A 21745-nucleotide genomic window follows, 5' to 3' on the forward strand; every position below is an offset into this window, starting at 1 on the left:
ATCTCCAATCCAAAATTAAATCTAGAATCGGCTTCCTATTTCCCAACAAAGCATCCTTCACTCATGCTGCCAAACATACCCTCGTAAAACTGACTTTGGCGATGACGTTTACAAAATAGCCTCCAACACTCTACTCAGCAAATAGGATGCAGTCTATCACAGTGCCATCCGTTTTGTTACCAAAGCCCCATATACTGCCCACCACTGCGACCTGTATTCTCTCGTTGGCTGGCCCTCGCTTCATATTCGTCGCCAAACCCACTGGCTCCATCATCTATAAGTCTTTGCTAGGTAAGGCCCCGCCTTATCTCAGCTCACTGGTCACCATAGCAGCACCCACCCAAAGCACGCACTCCAGCAGGTATATTTCACTGGTCACCCCCAAAGCCAATTCCTGCTTTGGCCGCCTTTCCTTCCAGTTCTCTGCTGCCAATGCAAAAATAACTAAAGCTGGAGACTCATATCTCCCTCACTAACTTTAAGCACCAGCTGTCAGAGCAGCTCACAGATCACTGCACCTGCACATAGCCCATCTGTAAATAGCCCATCCAACTACCTCATCCCCATACTGTTATTTATTTATTATTATTATTTGCTCCTTTGCACCCCTGTATCTCTACTTGCACATTCATCTTCTGCACATCTATCACTCCAGTGTTTAAAACCTCTTACAGCTCCTTAAGGATAGGGGGCAGTATTGACAATTTCTGAAGAAATATGTGCCCATATTAAACTGCCTCCTACTCAAACTCAGAAGCTAGGATATGCATATTATTAGTAGATTTGGATAGAAAACACTCTGAAGTTTCTAAAACCGTTTGAATGGTGTCTGTGAGTAAAACAGAACCCATATGGCAAGCAAAAACCTGAGAGAAATCCTACCAGGAAGTGGAAATCTGGATGCATGGGCTCTCTTCAAGTCGTTTCCTATTGAATACACAGTGACGTAGTAATAATTGTGCACTTCCTACGGCTTCCACTAGATGTCGACAGTCTTTACAAAGTTGTTTGAAGCGTCTACGATGAACAGAGTCCGAATGACAAGGAGGGGAAGTTGTTGAGGCAGGGGGTGACATCACTTCTTGGCGCGCGTTCATGAGGATGGATCCTCCCGTTCCAAAACCTTTTTCAAAACACAGGAACTGTCCGGTTGAAATATTACTGAATCTTCACGTTCTGAAGGCCCTAAAGATTGATGTTTTACAACGTTTGACATGTTTGAACGAACGTAAATACAACTTTGTTTTACTTTCGTCGCGACATCGTCCACGTGCTTTCTACACTTGGAGTAGCTTACTGGATGCACGAACAACAAGGAGTTATTTGGACATAAATTATGGACTTTATCGAACAAAACAACATTTGTTGTGGACCTGGGATTCCTGGAAGTGCCTTCTGTTGAAGATGATCAAAGGTAAGGGAATATTTCTAATGCAATGTATGATTTTAGATGACTCCAAGATGGCGGCTATCTGTATAGCCTAGTGTATTTTTCTGAGCTCAGTACTCAGATTATTGCAGAGAGTGCTTTCCTCGTGAAGCTTTTTTGAAATCTTTCATAGCGTTTGCATAAAGGAGATGTTCATCTATAATTCTTTGAATGACAGTTTAATTTTGTATCAATGTTTATGACAAGTATTTTTGTAAATTGTGGTGCTGATTCACCGGCAGTATTTGAGGGAAAATATTTTCTGAATGTCACGCGCCGATGTAAAATGCTGTTTTTATATATACATATGAACTTTATCGAACAAAAAATGCATGTATTGTGTAACATGATGTCCTAGGAGTGTCATCTGATGAAGATCGTCAAAGGTTAGTGCTGCATTTAGCTGTGTTTTGGGTATTTGTGATGCATGCTAGTTGCTTGGAAAATGGCTGTGTGGTTGTTTTTGTCGATGTACTCTCCTAACATAATCTAATGTTTTGCTTTCGCTGTAAAGCTTTTTTGAAATCGGACAACGTGGTTCGATTCAGGAGAAGTGTATCTATAAAATGGTGTAAAATGGTCCTATTTTTGAGAAACAGAAATTATTAGATTTGGTTTTGAATATGGCGCTCTGATTTTTTCGCTGGCTGTTGATCCCGCTTACGGGATCCGTGCGGCAAGAGGTTTTAATTGCTAAATTGTAATTATTTCGCCACTATGGCCTATTTATTGCCATACCTCCCTTATCTTAACTCATTTGCACACACTGTAAATATACTTTTTTCTATTGTGTTATTGACTGTATGTTTGTTGATTCCATGTGTAACTCAGTGTTGTTGTTTGTGTTGCACTGCTTTGCTTTATCTTGGCCAGTTCACAGTTGTAAATGAGAACTTGTTCTCAACTAGCCTACCTGGTTAAATAAAGGTGAAAAAAATGAATTCGTAGGGCAGAAATTATTAAATATTAAGGCATTAGAGTTTTAAGAATTATGTGTGTTCAATTATTTGTGGCATTTAAAGCATATTGAAGTTAGAAGCAATAGGATTTGAAGCAACAGCCTACCTGCGTGTGGTCAACTATTTCAGCACCATTAAGCGCTGCTCTGAGACAAGCATGGGGACTGGTCTTGATAAATCAATGACATTTTTATTTTCACTGAATCTCCCTTTGGGTATTGGTTAGACTACAATTATGGTGTGGAAATGTATGCTCTTAGTACTGTAGCCTACTCCCAACCGTCATGATGTACAGCTGCATATTTTCCTAACGGAAACCCTGAGGGTTTCGTTTTTCATTTGTCTTGGAATAGAAACACCATAATATTAAGCAAAATTTCTTCAAATCAAGCCTATATACTATGTTCTTACAAAAAAGGTTTTAAATTCTCTTGTACAGCCAATATTGTCAAATGCTTCTCAAAGATCCCCTCTGATGGTCAAACTAGCATTAACTAGCATTAATGGCAACAATGGCTGACAACTAAATAATGTGCCATAGAATTCTGCGGCAGCCTGCAAGGTGTGCTGCAGTATGACTTAACTTTTACAGGAAGAACCACTGTACCCGTGACTAGAACTATTCAACGCTGGTCTGACCAATCGGATCCACGCTTCAAGATTGTTTTGATCACGCGGACTGGAAATATTCCGGGCAGCCTCAGAGAATAATATAATAGAATAATATGCTGATTCGGTGAGTGAGTTTATAAGGAAGTGCATTGGAGATGTTGTACCCACGGTGACTATTAAAACCTACCCAAATCAGAAACCATGGATAGATGGCGGCATTCACGCAAAACTGAAAGCGGGAACCATCACATTTAACCATGGAAAGATGACTGGGAGTATGGCCGAATACAAACAGTGTAGTTATTCCCTCCGCAAGGCAATCAAACAAGCGAAATGTCAGTATAGGGACAAATTGGAGTCGAAATACAATGACTCAGACACAAGAGGTATGTGGCAGGGTTTACAGGCAATCACGGACTACAAAAAGAAAACCAGCCACGTCACGGACACCGACGTCTTGCTTCCAGACAAACTAAACACCTTTGCCCGCTTTGAGGATAATACAGTGCCACCGATGCGGCCCGCTACCAAGGACTGCGGGCCCTCCCTCTCCTTCTCCATGGCCGACGTGAGTAAGACATTTAAACGTGTTAACCTCTTGGGGCTAGGTGGGACGCTAGCGTGCCACCCGTGGTGCACTCCATCAACAGCAGGTGCATTTCAAGAGCGGCAAATTTGAATCCAAATAAATGTCAAAATTCAACTTTTTCAAAAATACAACTATTTTACACCATTTGAAAGATAAACATCTCCTTAATCTAACCACGTTTTACGATTTCAAAAAGGTTTTACGGCGAAAGCATAAATTTAGAGTATGTTAGGACAGTACATTTACAAGAGTTGTGTGTAATGTTTTGTCAAGTCAAAGACAGGGTCACCAAAACCATAAAACCAGCTAAAATGATGCACTAACCTTTTACAATCTCCATCAGATGACACTCCTAGGACATTATGTTAGACAATGCATGCATTTTTAGTTCTATCAAGTTCATATTTATATCCAAAAACAGCGTTTTACTATGGCATTGATGTTGAGGAAATCGTTTCCCTCCAATAACCGGCAGTCAAGTCAGCGTCACAAATTAAATAATTAAAATTAGAAAACATTGGTAAAATATTATATTGTCATTTAAAGAATTATAGATTTACATCTCTTGAACGCAATCAACTTGCCAGATTTAAAAATAACCTTACTGGGAAATCACACTTTGCAATAATCTGAGCACTGCGCCCAGAAAAATACGCGTTGCGATACAGACTAGACGTCATGTTGGGGAGATCTAAAATCGAAAATACTATGTAAATAATCCATTACCTTTGATTCTCTTCATCAGATGTCACTTCCAGGTATCACAGGTCCATAACGAATGTAGTTTTGTTCAAAAAAGCTCATCATTTATGTCCAAAAATCTCCGTCTTGTTAGCACATGATGTAAGCCAGCCGGACTTCTCGTCATGAACGAGGGGAAAAAATATATTTCCGTTCGTTCAAACATGTCAAACGTTGTATAGCATAAATCATTAGGGCCTTTTTTAACCAGAACATGAATAATATTCAAGGTGGACGAATGCATACTCTTTTATAACGTATTGGAACGAGGGTACCCAACATGAACTCGCGCGCCAGGTGTCTAATGGGACATCATCGTTCCATGGCTCTTGTTCGGTCAGATCTCCCTCCAGAAGACTCAAAACACTTTTTAAAGGCTGGTGACATCTAGTGGAAGCAATAGGAAGTGCCAAAATATTCCTAAGCCCCTGTGTTTTTCAATGGGATAGGTTTAAAGTCAATACAACACATCAGGTATCCACTTCCTGTCAGAAAATGTCTCAGGGTTTTGCCTGCCAAATGAGTTCTGTTATACTCACAGACACCATTCAAACAGTTTTAGAAACTTTAGAGTGTTTTCTATCCATATATAATAAGTATATGCATATTCTAGTTACTGGGTAGGATTAGTAACCAGATTAAATCGGGTACATTTTTTTTTATCCAGACGTGCAAATGCTGCCCCCTAGCCCTAACAGGTTAACCCTCGCAAGGCTGCCGGCACAGACGGCATCCATAGCCGCATCCTCAGAGCACGCGCAGAACAGCTGGCTTGTGTGTTTATGGACATATTCAATCTCTCCCTATCCCAGACTGCTGGCCACCATTATTGTTCCTGTACCCAAGAAGACAAAGGTAACTTAACTAAATGACTATTGCCCAGTAGCACTCACTTCAGTCATCATGAAGTGCTTTGAGAGACTAGTCAAGGATCATATCACCTCCACCTTACCTGCCACCCTAGACCCACTTCAATTTGCATACATCCCCAATAGATCCACAGACAATGCAATCGCCATCACACTGCTCACTGCACACTGCCCTATCCCATCTGGACAAGAAAATACCTATGTAAGAATGCTGTTCATTGACTACAGCTCAGTATTCAACACCATAGTACCTTCCAAGCTCATCATTAAGCTCATCATCAAGCCTGAGGCCCTGGGTCTCAACCAGGCCCTGTGCAATTGAGTCCTGGACTTCCTGACGGGCCGTCCCCAGGTGGTGAAGGTAGGAAACAACATCTCCACTTTGCTGATCCTCAACACTGGGGCCCCACAAGGGTGCATGCTCAGCCCCCTCCTGTACTCCTTGTTCACCCATGACTGCGTGGCCATGCACTCCTCCAACTCAATCATCAAGTTTGCAGACGACACAACAGTAGTGTGCTTGATTACCAACAATGACGAGACAGCCTACTGTGAGTTGAGGGCACTCAGGTTAACAACTTCTCACTCAATGTCAACAAAACAAAGGAGATGATTGTGGACTTCAGGAAACAGCAGAGGAAGCACGACCCTATCGACATCCACAGGACAGCAGTGGAGAAGGGGGAAAGTTCCTCGGCTTACACATCATGGACAAACTGAAATGGTCCACCCACACAGACAGCGTGGTGAAGAAGGTGCAACAGCAGGAGGTTGAAGAAATTTGGCTTGTCACCTAAAACTCTCAAACTTTTACAGATGCACAATTGTGAGCATCCTGTTGGGCTTTATCACCGCCTGGTACGACAACTGCAACGCCCACAAATGCAAGGCTCTCCAGAGGGTGGTGCGGTCTGCACAACGCATCACAGGGGGCAAACTACCTGCCCTCCAGGACACCTACAGCACCCGATGTCACAGGAAGGCCAAAAAAATTCATCAAGGACAACACCCACCTGAGCCACTGCCTGTTCACCCCACTACCATCTTGAAGGCGAGGTCAGTACAGGCGAGGTCAGTCAGGCGAGCTCAGTCAATGCATCAAAGCTGGGACCGAGAGACTGAAAAACTGCTTCTATCTCAAGGCCATCAGACTGTTAAACAGACATCACTAACACAGAGAGGCTGCTACCTACATACAGACTTGAAATCATTGGCCACTTTAATAAATGGATCACTAGTCACTTTAATAATGTCACTTTAATAACGTTTACATATCTTGCATTACTCATCTCATATGTATATACTGTATTTTATGCCATCTATTGCATGTTGCCTATGCCGCTCGGTCATCGCTCATCGATATATTTAAATGTATATGTTCTTATTCCATCCCTTTACTTAGATTTGTGTGTATTAGGTAGTTTTTGTGGAATTGTTAGATTACTTGTTAGATATTATTGCAAAACTAGAAGCAGAAGCATTTTGCTACACTCGCAATAACAGCTGCTAACCATGTGTATGTGACAAATAAAATTTGATTTGATTTGTTTATTACTTCTACAAGGAGTAAAACACATCCAGACCTGCTTCTCTTGTCTTGGTACGTTCTCACAGATTCTGTTATAGTCTGAAAGTGTTGGGTCATTGAGAATTGGTTTGATTTTTAACCAATTATATTAATCTCATTCCCAATGTTGTAATTCAACTAGTACCCCAAAGATGATGGAGGCCTCTGTCCCTCTGTGTCTGTGGTGTTGTGGGGGCCGCGCTGTGCCATTAGAGTGCCTCAGTGTGGGGTGTGGGCTACTGCAATCTCCTGGTGGATAAATACCGCCCTCCGGTGGGGTTCAGACGCTCTGAGTTCTCTGTATCAAAGAGCTGACTGTCCGGCAGAGCGTTGAAGGACGCATGAGCAGCACTGAAACGGAGTGTCGAAACATTAACTACACAGTAGTATAGTTAACATCCTTACAGCAACAGACATATATTGTGGGAGATGCATTTTTTTCTGGAAATTAAGCTGATTAAAGGCCTCACAAAAGGTGTGTGAGTGAGATGTTTCCACATGTACCAGGTATAAACATCAGTAAAACTAAATGTGACACATTGAATATATATATATATATATATTTATATTTTACCTTTATTTAACCAGGTAGGCAAGTTGAGAACAAGTTCTCATTTACAATTGCGACCTGGCCAAGATAAAGCAAAGCAGTTTGACACATACAACAACACAGAGTTACACATGGAGTAAAACAAACATACAGTCAATAATACAGTAAAAAATGTGTCTAAATACAATGTGAGCAAATGAGGTGAGATAAGGGAGGTAAAGGCGAAAAAAGGCCATGGTGGCAAAGTACATACAATATAGCAAGTAAAACACTGGAATGGTAGATTTGCAGTGGAAGAAAGTGCAAAGTAGAAATATAAATAATGGGGTGCAAAGGAGCAAAATAAATAAATAATTACAGTAGGGGAAGAGGTAGTTGTTTGGGCTAAATTATAGATGGGCTATGTACAGGTGCAGTAATCTGTGAGCTGCTCTGACAGCTGGTGCTTAAAGCTAGTGAGTGTTCTGCCTGCGGCTATGGAACCCTGACCTGTTCACCGGACGTGCTTGTTGCACCCTCGACAACTACTATGATTATTATTATTTGACCATGCTGGTCATTTATGAACATTTTAACATTTTAACATTTTGACCATGTTCTGTTATAATATCCACCCTGCACAGCCAGAAGAGGACTGGCCACCCCTCATAGCCTGGTTCCTCTCTAGGTTTCTTTCTAGGTTTTTGGCCTTTCTAGGGAGTTTTTCCTAGCCACCGTGCTTCTTTCACATGCTTTGCTTGCTGTTTGGGGTTTTAGGCTGGGTTTCTGTACAGCACTTTGAGAATATCAGCTGATGTACGAAGGGCTATATAAAAATAAATTTGAGATAAGTGTTTGCAGTTTCAGAGATTTTTGTAGTTCGTTCCAGTCATTGGCAGCAGAGAACTGTAAGGAGAGGCGGCCGAAGGAGGAATTGGCTTTGGGGGTGACCAGTGAGATATACCTGCTGGAGCGCGTGCTACAGGTGGGTGCTGCTATGGTGACCAGCGAGCTGAGATAAGGGGGGACTTTACCTAGCAGGGTCTTGTAGATGACCTGGAGCCAGTGGGTTTGGCGACGAGTTTGAAGCGAGGGCCAGCCAACGAGAGCATACAGGTCGTAGTGGTGGGTAGAATATGGGGCTTTGGTGACAAAACGGATGGCACTGTGATAGACTGCATTCAATTTATTGAGTAGGGTATTGGAGGCTATTTTATAAATGACATCGCCGAAGTCGAGGATCGGTAGGATGGTCAGTTTACGAGGGTTGCCTTCCCTGTGGCTCAGTTGGTAGAGCATGGTGTTTGCAACGCCAGGGTTGTGGGTTCGATTCCCACGGGGGGCCAGTACAGAGGGAAAAAAATGTATGAAATGAAATGTATGTATTCACTACTGTAAGTCGCTCTGGATAAGAGTGTCTGCTAAAATGTAAAAATGAGGGTATGTTTTGCAGCATGAGTGAAGGATGATTTTTTTGCGAAATAGGAAGCCAATTCTAGATTTAACTTTGGATTGGAGATGTTTGATGTGAGTCTGTAAGGAGAGCTTACAGTCTAACCAGACACCTAGGTATTTGTAGTTGTCCACATATTCTAAGTCAGAACCGTCCAGAGTAGTGATGCTTGACGGGCGGGCAGGTGCAGGCAGCGATCGGTTGAAGAGCATGCATTTAGTTTTACTTGTATTTAAGAGCAGTTGGAGGCCACAGAAGGAGAGTTGAAGCATTGAAGCTCGTCTGGAGGGTTGTTAACCTGATATGGATAGGGGGCAGTATTTTCACGGCCGGATGACAAAACGTACCCGATTTAAACTGGTTACTGCTCTTGCCCAGAAACGAGAATATGCATAGTATTAGTAGATTTTGATAGAAAACACTCTGAAGTTTCTAAAACTGTTTGAATGGTGTCTGTGAGTATAACAGAACTCATATGGCAGGCAAAAACCTGAGAAAAACTCAACCAGGAAGTGTAGGATCTGAGAATTGTAGAACTTCTTTCTAGTCCCTTTCGAAACTACAGTGTCTGTGGGGTGACGTTGCACTTCCTAAGGCTTCCATTGGCTGTCTAAAGCCTTCAGAAAGCGGTTTGAGCCTTCTCCTGTCACTGGACAGATAATAGGAGCTCAGTTACTGAGTGGTCTGCCTGGCAACAAAGGGATTGGATATGCGCGGTCACGCGAGCACACCGTTCCTTCTTTTTCTTCTTGAATGAATATGCTATTGTCCGGTTGGAATATTATTGCAATTTTACGTAAAAAATACCATAAAGATTGATTTTAAACAGCGTTTGACATGCTTCTAAGTACGGTAATGGAACATTTTGACTTTTCATCTCTTGTTCTGCGCTCGCGCGTTATGCCTTTGGATAAGTGATCTGTACGCACGAAAAAAACAGAGGTATTTGTACATAAATATGGATCATTTTGAACAAAAACAACATTTCTTGTGGAAGTAGCAGTCCTGGGAGTGCATTCTGACGAAGATCAGCAAAGGTAATAGAATATTTCTAATACTAATTCTGAGTTTAGGTTGCCCCGAACTTGGCGGGTGTCTGAATAGCTCACCGTGATGGCTGAGCTATGTACTCAGAATGTTGAAAAATGTGCTTTCTCCGTAAAGCTATTTTAAAATCTGACACAGCAGTTGCATCCAGGAGTAGTCTATCTATAATTCTTTAACTTCTTACATCTAGGCGTTCCACTGGCGGAACGGGGTTCCCCAAGCCAACAGCCAATGGGGTCGCATGGCGCGAAATACAAAAACCAAAAAAATGCAATAATTTCAATTTTTCAAACAGGACTATTTTACACCATTTTAAAGATAACTCTCGTTAATCTAACCACATTGTCCAATTTCAAAAAGGCTTAACAGCGAAAGCAAAACATTAGATTATGTTAGGAGAGTACATAGACACAAATAATCACACAGCCATTTTCCAAGCAAGCATATATGTCACAAAAACCCAAAACACAGCTAAATGAAGTACTAACCTTTGATGATCTTCACCAAAAATCCTGACATTTCCATCCCTACCTATAACATTTTCCGACAAGATAGAACTGCCAAAGGGGGCAGAGTTGCAATCTACTGCAGAGAGAGCCTGCAGAGTTCTGTCTTGCTATCCAGGTCTGTGCCCAAACAATTTGAGCTTTTATTTTTTTTAAATCCACCTTTCCAGAAACAAGTCTCTCACCGTTGCCGCTTGCTATAGACCACCTTCTGCCTCCAGTTGTGCCCTGGACACCAAATGTGAATTGATTGCCCCCTCATCTTTCTTCAGAGGTCGTGCTGTTAGGTGACCTAAACTGGGACATGCTTAACACCCCGGCCGTCCTACAATATAAGCTTGATGCCCTTAATCTCACTGAAATTATCAATGAACCTTTCCCATACAGTTTGGTGGGGTGCAGATACTTCTGAAACAACATTCAGGGATGCAAAAACACATGCAAAAACTACTCTAAAAATTATACTAAATTTACACAAACTAACTAAGTAAATACAAATTACCTATATTAGGTAACTTTGAAAGCAGTTTGAGGATGCCCTTCCAAGGCGTTCGCCACCTTCTTGAACTAGAAAAAGTAATTTAGGGACAGAAGGTAATTTTGATCCAAAACTCTTGGATCAATGTGATATTTAGACATCTCCGTGGCAGGAGATATTTTTATAAAAAACATTTATTTCACCTTTATTTAACCAGGTAGTCTAGTTGAGATCAAGTTCTCATTTACAACTGCGAACTGGCCAAGATAAAGCAAAGCAGTGCAACACAAACAACAACACAGTTACACATGGAATACATTTTTTACATTTACATTTTAGGCGTTTAGCAGACGCTCTTATCCAGAGCGACTTACAGTAGTGAATGCATACATTTCATACATTTTTTTCCCCGTACTGGTCCCCCGTGGGAATCGAACCAACAACCCTGGCGTCACCATGCTCTACCAACTGAGCCACACAGGACCACAAACATACAGTCAATAATACAGTAGAAAAAGTCTATATACAGTGTGTGCAAATGAGGTAGGATAACGGAGGCAGGGCAATAAATAGGCCATAGTGGTGAAATAATTACAATATAGCAATTAAACACTGGAGTGATAGATGTGAAGAAGATGAGTTTACAAGTAGAGATACTGGGGTGCAAAGGAGCAAAAATAAATCAATTAGATAATAGTATGGGGATGAGGTAATTGAATGGGCTATTTACAGAAAGGCTATGTACAGGTGCAGTGATCTGTGAGCTGCTTTGACAGCTGGTGTTTGAAACTGCTGCGGGAGATATGAGTCTCCAGTTTCAGTGATTTTTGCAGTTCGTTCCAGTCATTGGCAGCAGAGAACTGGAAGGAAAGGCTGCCGAAGGAGGATCTGGCTTTGGGGGTGACCAGTGAAATATACCTGCTAGAGCAAGTGCTACGGGTGGGTGCTGCTATGGTGACCTGAGATAAGGCGGGGCTTTACCTAGCAAAGACTTATAGATGACCTGGAGCCAGTGGGTTTGGCGACGAATATGAAGCGAGGGCCAGCCAAGGAGAGCATACAGGTCGCAGTTGTGGGTAGTATATGGGGCTTTGGTAACAAAACGGATGGCACTGTGATAGACTACATCCAATTTGCTGAGTAGAGTGTTGGAGGCTATTTTGTAAATGAAATCGCCGAAGTCAAGGATCGGTAGGATGGTCAGTTTTACAAGGGTATGTTTGACAGCATGAATGAAGAATGCTTTGTTGCAAAATAGGAAGCTGATTCTAGATTTCATTTTGGATTGGAGATGCTTAATGTGAGTCTGGAAGGAGAGTTTACAGTCTAACCAGACACCTAGGACATATTCTATGTCAGAACCGTCCAGAGTAGTGATGCTGGGCGGGTGGGCAGGTGTGGGGAGCGATCGGTTGAAGAGCATGTCATTTAGTTTTACTTGCATTTAAGAGCAGTTGGAGGCCACGGAAGGAGAGTTGTATGGCATTGAAGCTCGTCTGGAGGTTAGTTAACCTGTTAGGGCTAGGGGGCAGCATTGACACGGCTGGATAAAAAACATACCCGATTTAATCTGGTTACCACTCCTACTCAGTAACTAGAATATGCATATACTTATTACATATGGATAGAAAACACCCTAAATTTTCTAAAACTGTTTGAATGGTGTCTGTGAGTATAACAGAACTCAAATGGCAGGTCAAAACCTGAGAGATTCCTTTACAGGAAGTGGCCTGTCTGACCATTTGTTGAACTTCTTTTCCATCTCTATCATTTACTAAGGATCTCTGCTCTAACGTGACACTTCCCACGTCGTCCATAGGCGCTCAGAGCCCGGGAAAAAACAGAATGTCGTCATTCCAGCCCCAGGCTGAAACACATTATCGCCTTTCTCAAGTGGCCCATCAAGAGACACTAGCTTATGCGCGTGACCCCGACCGCCCCCGCCTTTGGGATTTTTTCCTCTGTTTGCCAAAAAGGAGATTCCCTGTCGGAATATTATCGCTTTTCTACGAGAAAAATGTCGTAAAAATTGATTTTAAACAGCGGTTGACATGCTTCGAAGTACGGTAATGGAATACTTAGAATTTTATTGTCACGAATTGCGCCAAGCGCGTGACACTTCTTTACTATTTCGGATAGTGTCTGGAACGCACGAACAAAACGCCGCTATTCGGATATAACGATGGATTATTTTGGACCAAACCAACATTTGTTATTGAAGTAGCTGTCCTGGGTGTGTATTCTGACGAAGACAACAAAAGGTAATGACATTTTTATAATAGTAAATATGATTATGGTGAGTGCTAAACTTGCCGGGTGTCTAAATAGCGAGCCCGTGATGCCTGGGCTATGTACTTAGAATATTGCAAAATGTGCTTTCACCAAAAAACTATTTTAAAATCGGACATATCGAGTGCATAGAGGAGGTCTGTATCTATAATTCTTAAAATAATTGTTATGCTTTTTGTGAACGTTTATCGTGAGTAATTTAGTAAAATGTTAGCGAATTCCCCGGAAGTTTGCGGGGGGTATGCTAGTTCTGAACGTCACATGCTAATGTAAAAAGCTGGTTTTTGATATAAATATGAACTTGATTGAACAAAACATGCATGTATTGTATAACATAATGTCCTAGGGTTGTCATCTGATGAAGATCATCAAAGGTGAGTGCTGCATTTAGCTGTCTTCTGGGTTTTGGTGACATTATATGCTGGCTTGAAAAATGGGTGTCTGATTATTTCTGGCTTGGTACTCTGCTGACATAATCTAATGTTTTGCTTTCGTTGTAAAGCCTTTTTGAAATCGGACAGTGTGGTTAGATTAACGAGAGTCTTATTCTAAATAACCACCCATTTGGAAAAGGAAATGCAATAAATATTTACTCTGAGCTGCGCTTTGATCGGTTGGTCGTAGATGGGAGGCTGGGTTGTCCAGCATGGATCTCTGGTCCTCTGAAGACTGTCTAGTGGTGAAATGGAGCGTGGTAGAATGGATACTCTTTCTCTCCTCTCCTAGCCCACATTTAGCGGGTGGAGGGGGTAGCACTTGTTTAGTGAATAAGAGTTCAAAGTTCATACCAAGTTGCCATACTTTAACCTCTATGGGACCGGCGGGACGAATTCGTCCCACCTACGTAACAGCCACTGCCAGCCTGTGGCGCGATTTTCAAAACCTTAAAAATCCTATTACTTCAATTTCTCAAACATATGACTATTTTACAGCCATTTAAAGATAAGACTCTCGTTAATCTAACCACACTGTCCGATTTCAAAAAGGCTTTACAACGAAAGCAAAACATTAGATTATGTCAGCAGAGTACCAAGCCAGAAATAATCAGACACCCATTTTTCAAGCCAGCATATAATGTCACCAAAACCCAGAAGACAGCTAAATGCAGCACTCACCTTTGATGATCTTCATCAGATGACAACCCTAGGACATTATGTTATACAATACATGCATGTTTTGTTCAATCAAGTTCATATTTATATCAAAAACCAGCTTTTTACATTAGCATGTGACGTTCAGAACTAGCATACCCCCCGCAAACTTCCGGGGAATTCGCTAACATTTTACTAAATTACTCACGATAAACGTTCACAAAAAGCATAACAATTATTTTAAAAATTATAGATACAGACCTCCTCTATGCACTCGATATGTCCGATTTTAAAATAGCTTTTTGGTGAAAGCACATTTTGCAATATTCTAAGTACATAGCCCAGGCATCACGGGCTCGCTATTTAGACACCCGGCAAGTTTAGCACTCACCATAATCATATTTACTATTATAAAAATGTCATTACCTTTTGTTGTCTTCGTCAGAATACACACCCAGGACAGCTACTTCAATAACAAATGTTGGTTTGGTCCAAAATAATCCATCGTTATATCCGAATAGCGGCGTTTTGTTCGTGCGTTCCAGACACTATCCGAAATAGTAAAGAAGTGTCGCGCGCTTGGCGCAATTCCTGACAATAAAATTCAAAGTATTCCATTGCCGTACGTCGAAGCATGTCAACCGCTGTTTAAAATCAATTTTTACGTCATTTTTCTCGTAGAAAAGCGATAATATTCCGACAGGGAATCTCCTTTTCGGCAAACAGAGGAAAAAATCCCAAAGGCGGGGGCGGTCGGGGTCACGCGCATAAGCTAGTGTCTCTTGATGGGCCACTTGAGAAAGGCGATAATGTGTTTCAGCCTGGGGCTGGAATGACGACATTCTGTTTTTTCCCGGGCTCTGAGAGCCTATGGAAGACGTGGGAAGTGTCACGTTAGAGCAGAGATCCTTAGTAAATGATAGAGATGGAAAACAAGTTCAACAAATGGTCAGACAGGCCACTTCCTGTAAAGGAATCTCTCAGGTTTTGACCTGCCATTTGAGTTCTGTTATACTCACAGACACCATTCAAACAGTTTTAGAAAATTTAGGGTGTTTTCTATCCATATGTAATAAGTATATGCATATTCTAGTTACTGAGTAGGAGTGGTAACCAGATTAAATCGGGTATGTTTTTTATCCAGCCGTGTCAATGCTGCCCCCTAGCCCTAACAGGTTAAGCTCATGCTATATTCTGGCTGGTATAGTCGAAATTCATCCTTTCGGCGTGTAGGTCGTCACCTTCACATTGAAATTCGATGCCAATTTCGTTAGGTTCTTGTTGATGTTGGTTTAGTGCTGTAGGTGGTCCTTTCAACGTGGGGACTGCCAGTCCGCACGTCCTTGGAACAGGAAGTTACATTTTCGTCAACAGGCTTATATAGGATTGGGGGAGAGGGCCGTGTTTCATAGTTTACAACCACTGTCTGTTCACATGGGCGGGGCCACTGAGTTGGCAGCGTTTACTCTATGACAAACCATTCTCTCATTAAGAAGCTAAATTATATTTAATCTTTTCACAAATAGTTTCATATTTAAACATTTAAATTGCACAACAATTCCATGTGAATCTGATAACTATAATGTGTAGACTTTCCAAGATACAGTTTATGTCATCCTATCATTAGCAATAATGTCTCAGATGACAACTGATCTGGCATCATATTCTTTAAGTACCAACACATATTTTCAGCTGGTTGGATTACCGAAATATGGTTCCATTCCCCACCCTTTTGATGTTATAAGACTCTCTCTATGTTAACAAAGGACTTTCCAAGAGTCACTGTAGAGTAGGGAGAGAGAAAAGGGGAAAGTTATTTATGGGGGTTATAAACCTCCCCCCATCAGGCCAACGTCATGACAGTCCCCCCATGTTGGGTTCAATCGTGCAATTAACCTGCACATTGCAAACCAACATAAAAATGACCGTGGGTTGTCCTGGTTGTGGACCATCGTTGTGGTCCCCCTCTGGTGGTCGACCCGGATAGGGTTTCTGTGAATGAAGAAGTCCACTCCAAGGCTGGGCAGCAGATGTCCAGTTGGTGATCGCTGTTGCAGTCTCCCATCTGGTGGTCGACCCGGTTAGGGTGTCTGCAAATGAAGTAGTCTGCTCCAAGGCTGGGCAGCAGATGTCCGGATTGGGATCACCGTTCCAGACCCGTCATCTGATCGTCCAGACTGGAAGATCTGGGCAGTAACTTAGGCAGATGTTAACTTCTTTGGGATAGGTGGCAGTATTTTCACGGCCGGATAAAAAACGTACCCGATTTAATCTGGTTACTACTCCTGCCCAGAAACTAGAATATGCATATAATTAGTAGATTTGCATAGAAAACACTCTAACGTTTCTAAAACTGTTTGAATGGTGTCTGTGAGTATAACAGAACTCATATGGCAGGCCAAAACCTGAGAAGATTCCATACAGGAAGTGCCCTGTCTGACAATTTGTTGTCCTTCTGTTGCATCTCTATCGAAAATACAGCATCTGTGCTGTAACGTGACATTTTCTAAGGCTTCCATTGGCTCTCTAAAGCCGCCAGAAAGTGGAATGGGGTGTCTGCTGTCTGGGCAAAGAACAGCAGGAGAATTTGTAAGTGGTCAGCCTGGGAACAGTGAGACTGAGATGCGCATTCACGAGACTACTCAATTTTTTTCTTTCAGCCTTTGAATGAATACAACGTTGCCCAGTTGGAATATTATCGCTATTTTACGAGAAAAGAAGCATAAAAATTGATTTTAAACAGCGTTTGACATGCTTCTAAGTAAGGTAATGGAATATTTCGAAATGTTTTGTCACGAAAGGCACTCGTGCCTCACCGTTTGGATAGTTACCTGAACGCATGAACAAAACGGCGGTATTTGGATATAACTATGGATTATTTGGAACAAAAACAACATTTGTTGTTGAAGTAGAAGTCCTGGGAGTGCATTCTGACGAAGAACAGCAAAGGTAATACAATTTTTCTAATAGTAATTCTGAGTTTAGGTTGTCCCAAACTTGGTGGGTGTCAAATTAGCTAGCCGTGATGGCCGAGCTATGTACTCAGAATATTGCAAAATGTGCTTTTGCCGAAAAGCTATTTTAAAATCGGACATAGCGATTGTATGAAGGAGTTCTGTATCTATAATTCTTAAAATAATTGTTATGTATTTTGTCAATGTTTATCATGAGTAATTTAGTAAATTCACCGGAAGTTTTCGGTGGGTATGCTAGTTCTGAACATCACATGCTAATGTAAAAAGCTGTTTTTTGATATAAATATTAACTTGATTGAACAAAACATGCATGTATTGTCTAACATAATGTCCTAGGAGTGTCATCTGATGAAGATCATCAAAGGTTAGTGCTGCATTTAGCTGTGGTTTGGGTTTATGTGACATATATGCTTGCTTGGAAAATGGCTGTGTGATTATTTGTGTCTATATACTCTCCTAACATAATCTAATGTTTTGCTTTCGCTGTAAAGCCATTTTGAAATCGGACAATGTGGTTAGATTAACGAGAGTCTTATCTTTAAAATGGTGTAAAAGAGTTGATTGTTTGAGAAAATTGAATTTTTTTTGAATTTTTTTGTATTTCGCGCCGTGCGATGCCATTGGCTGTTGGCTTGTAACCTACAAATCTACTAATTATATGCATATTCTAACCAGATTAAATCGGGTACGTTTTTTATCCGGCCATGAAAATACTGCCCCCTATCCCAAAGACGTTAACAACGCATGCACGCACACACACTCATGAAATATATCATTACATTTCCTCCCAATTGAGCGGCGTTGTGGAACTAACTGATGGTTGTATGGGGAAGTTGTTTATGGCTCTATCACCTTCTACGTGCCGAAGAAAATGTAACAAAATGAAATGAAAGCATAAACAAAACAAAATGTAGTTATGCCACCTTAATCATCTAATTGGACTGTATTCTATATACGTCCATGGTCTTGGCAAAATGACCCTATCATGGCATAGTCTAATGTTATATCAAGGGCTTTCCTAATTTGCGGGGTGTTGCTTAGGGTACTTTCCTAAATTGATAACTACATGATAAGGCTACAGCTGTAAGGCACTAGTTTTGGGCAGTCTACAGGGATGACCTATGGACTTCTGGGAAGAAAACTGGTGAGTACTGTAGCTGTAGAGTCAAAGGCCTCAAAATAAATGTTCAACTTTACTAAGGCTGGTATTTTGCTCGGACCCACCTGTTAGGGCTAGGGGGCAGTATTGACACGGCTGGATAAAAAACGTACCCGATTTAATCTGGTTACTACTCCTGCCCAGTAACTAGAATATGCATATAATTATTGGCTTTGGTAAGAAAACACCCTAAAGTTTCTAAAACTGTTTGAATGGTGTCTGTGAGTATAACAGAACTCATTTGGCAGGCCAAAACCTGAGAAGATTCCATGCAGGAAGTGGCCTGTCTGACAATTTCTTGCCCTTCTTGATTATCTCTATCCATTACAGAGGATCTCTGCTGTTACGTGACACTTCCTACGGCTCCCATGGGCTCTCAGAATGCGGCAAAAAGCTGAATCGTGGCTTTGCAGGCTCTGGCTGAAAAAAAGTAGCGCGTTTGGGTAGTGGCTGGTTACAGTACTGTGAGACTCAGGCTCGTGCCCGCGTCGACAGAATGCTTTGTTTTCTTTTGTCTGTTTACCTAAACGCAGATTCCCGGTCGGAATATTATCGTTTTTTTACGAGAAAAATGGCATAAAAATTGATTTTAAACAGCGGTTGACATGCTTCGAAGTACAGTAATGGAATATTTAGAAATCTTTTGTCACGAATTGCGCCATGCTCGTGACCCTTATTTACACTTCGGATAGTGTCTTGAACGCACGAACAAAACGCCGCTATTTGGATATAACGATGGATTATTTTGGACCAAACCAACATTTGTTATTGAAGTAGCAGTCCTGGGAGTGCATTCTGACGAAGAACATCAAAGGTAATCAAACTTTTGTAATAGTAAATCGGAGTTTGGTCAGGGCTAAACCTGGTGGGTGTCTAAATAGCTAGCCGTGATGGCTGGGCTATGTACTCAGAATATTGCAAAATGTGCTTTTACCGAAAAGCTATTTTAAAATCGGACACCTCGATTGCACAAAGGAGTTCTGTATCTATAATTCTTAAAATAATTGTTATGTTTTTTTGTGAACGTTTATCGTGAGTAATTTAGTAAATTCACCGGAGGTTTGCGGGGGGTATGCTAGTTCTGAACGTCACATGCTAATGTAAAAAGCTGGTTTTTGATATAAATATGAACTTGATTGAACAAAACATGCATGTATTGTATAACATAATGTCCTAGGTGTGTCATCTGATGAAGATCATCAAAGGTTAGTGCTGCATTTAGCTGTCTTCTGGGTTTTTGTGACATTATATGCTAGCATGAAAAATGGGTGTCTGATTATTTCTGGCTGGGTACTCTGCTGACATAATCTAATGTTTTGCTTTCGTTGTAAAGCCTTTTTGAAATCGGACAGTGTGGTTAGATTAACGAGAGTCTTGTCTTTAAAATGGTGTAAAATAGTCATGTTTGAGAAATTTAAGTAATAGCATTTCTAAGGTATTTGAAAATCGCGCCACGGGATTACACTGGCTGTTGCGTAGGTGGGACGATTTCGTCCCGCCTAGCCCAGAGAGGTTAAGTGATCCTAGCATAAATCCTAATTGGATGTTCCATTGTGCATGTGCGTTTATGCTTACACAAGTGCACATGTCAAGGGAATAAAACCAAGTTTCCTGACAGATTACAACTTGTTCAGAATGAGTCGGACGTTGTCAGGTAATTTTCAGGTCAATGCCTGGAGGTCAGTCAGAATTGGTGTCGAGGGAGTCTGTAGTGGTTTTACTACCAGTCACTGTCTTCCACTATTGTAGTGGCGGGAGGTAAAATGAAGTCTACTTCATAGCTATGTTATCCACGGAGGAGCTAACCTCACGACGGAAGTACTGTCTAAGCACAGAACCAGTCGTACGCGGTGTGATCATGGTTCATGACTTCTAATAACTTTTCTCCTGAACGGAGGGTTCTATTTATTAGTGGCGTGTGTTATCCATTGGAAGAGTGCAATGGAGATTCCCTTCCCCGTGTTGCACTCTGAGTGACTCCTATGTCGCTATTATCAATCGCAATTTAACTTGTGTGGTTACTAATCCTCTTACTGTGGTATTGATACTGGTACTCAAGGGGACCAGTTGTCCTACCAATTTATTCTGAAATGTTATCCTACAGGACGACATGATTAGAGCATTTTACTAGTTGTCTTATAGTGGCTACTACACATGGCAAGGAATGATTATTGTTGCCATTTGTTTTGGAGGTGGACAAGTCCAATGGACTTCCTTTACGATCAGTGTGGTACACCTCAGTAATATCATAGATGTGTTCTAAGATAATCCCCGTCTAGGGGCCTGTCTGCTCCTCACTGTTCTCATAGGGGAGTTTACAACTAGATTTGATTTATGCTCTGGCGGCCTCGTATGGTGTTGTCCGTAGTCTCGACCCCCCCACCGGCTCATCATGGGTCTGGGCTACTATTCCCCCCCTTTGAGTCTCGGGACCCCCCCACCAACAGGTGGTGTTGGTATCCGAGGTGCAAACGAAAAGTTCGGACCCTATGTACGAGTTGTCAGTGGCCCCGTTATTATGAGAATGGCTGTAACCTTTCAACCACATCTCCAGGTGTTTGTGCTTCAAAACGCTCAGTGGCTATCGAGGTCTGTCAGTCACCACCGCATCCACGTGTGGCAACCTCTTCAGTACTTGCGAATTGAGACGAGGATATCGGTCTGTGATATCGCAAAGTGTTTCACCAGTGGGATTCATCGGGTCAGTTGCTGGACTGACACCTTTAGTGTCATTGTAAGGGGTGACAGTCCCCCACATAGCGGAAGGTGTATCATCGGAAGCATCAATGTTTTTCTTGCTGAGATGGGCAAGAGAAGTTCATCTCAACTACCGTATTGCACGACTGCAAGGAGGAGGGAAGTTGCTCATTCATAGAGACAGCTGGCTCGAAATCATGACAAGAATGGTCAATCAGGTTGGCTGATGGAATGTGTCGAGATTTCGTAATATCTCATTGGATCGGATTCTGCACCAAGAGGTTACTAAATGTCTTAGTGTCGCATCGTTCCACTTTTAACCAACATTTAGCTGGCTTCAAAGCCCTTTTGAGATCATCGAACAACGTTTGAGAGATGAGTGATAGTGTCGCACCCGAATCAATTAGCGCATGACAAGTTAAGCAGTCCTCCAGGACAGTTTCCAGGTATGGGTGTTTAGATTTGTGATTAGTGGACATATTCTCCACAAAGTGAAGTGGTCATTCGCAATGACGTGATGTGTCATTTCGGTTCAAGGTGGAAGCAGATTTGACTTTTTAGATTTTGAGTGGGCTTGGCTTTAATGAAGTGTTTGACCTTTTTCTTCGCAACCTTTGTATCAGAGTCTATAGACAAAGCCCGTGGGCTTGTTTCTTGATCAAGCGGGCCCTGGATAGGGTCTCAAGTGAGAGCCGAGAAATTTACATTTTAGCGTCCTTGCTATGAGTGTTAATTCCTGCGGACCTGGTGTCCGG

Source organism: Salmo salar, chromosome 01 (assembly GCF_965601325.2).
Source record: "Salmo salar chromosome 01, fSalSal1, whole genome shotgun sequence".
NCBI classification, from domain to species: Eukaryota; Metazoa; Chordata; class Actinopteri; order Salmoniformes; family Salmonidae; genus Salmo; species Salmo salar.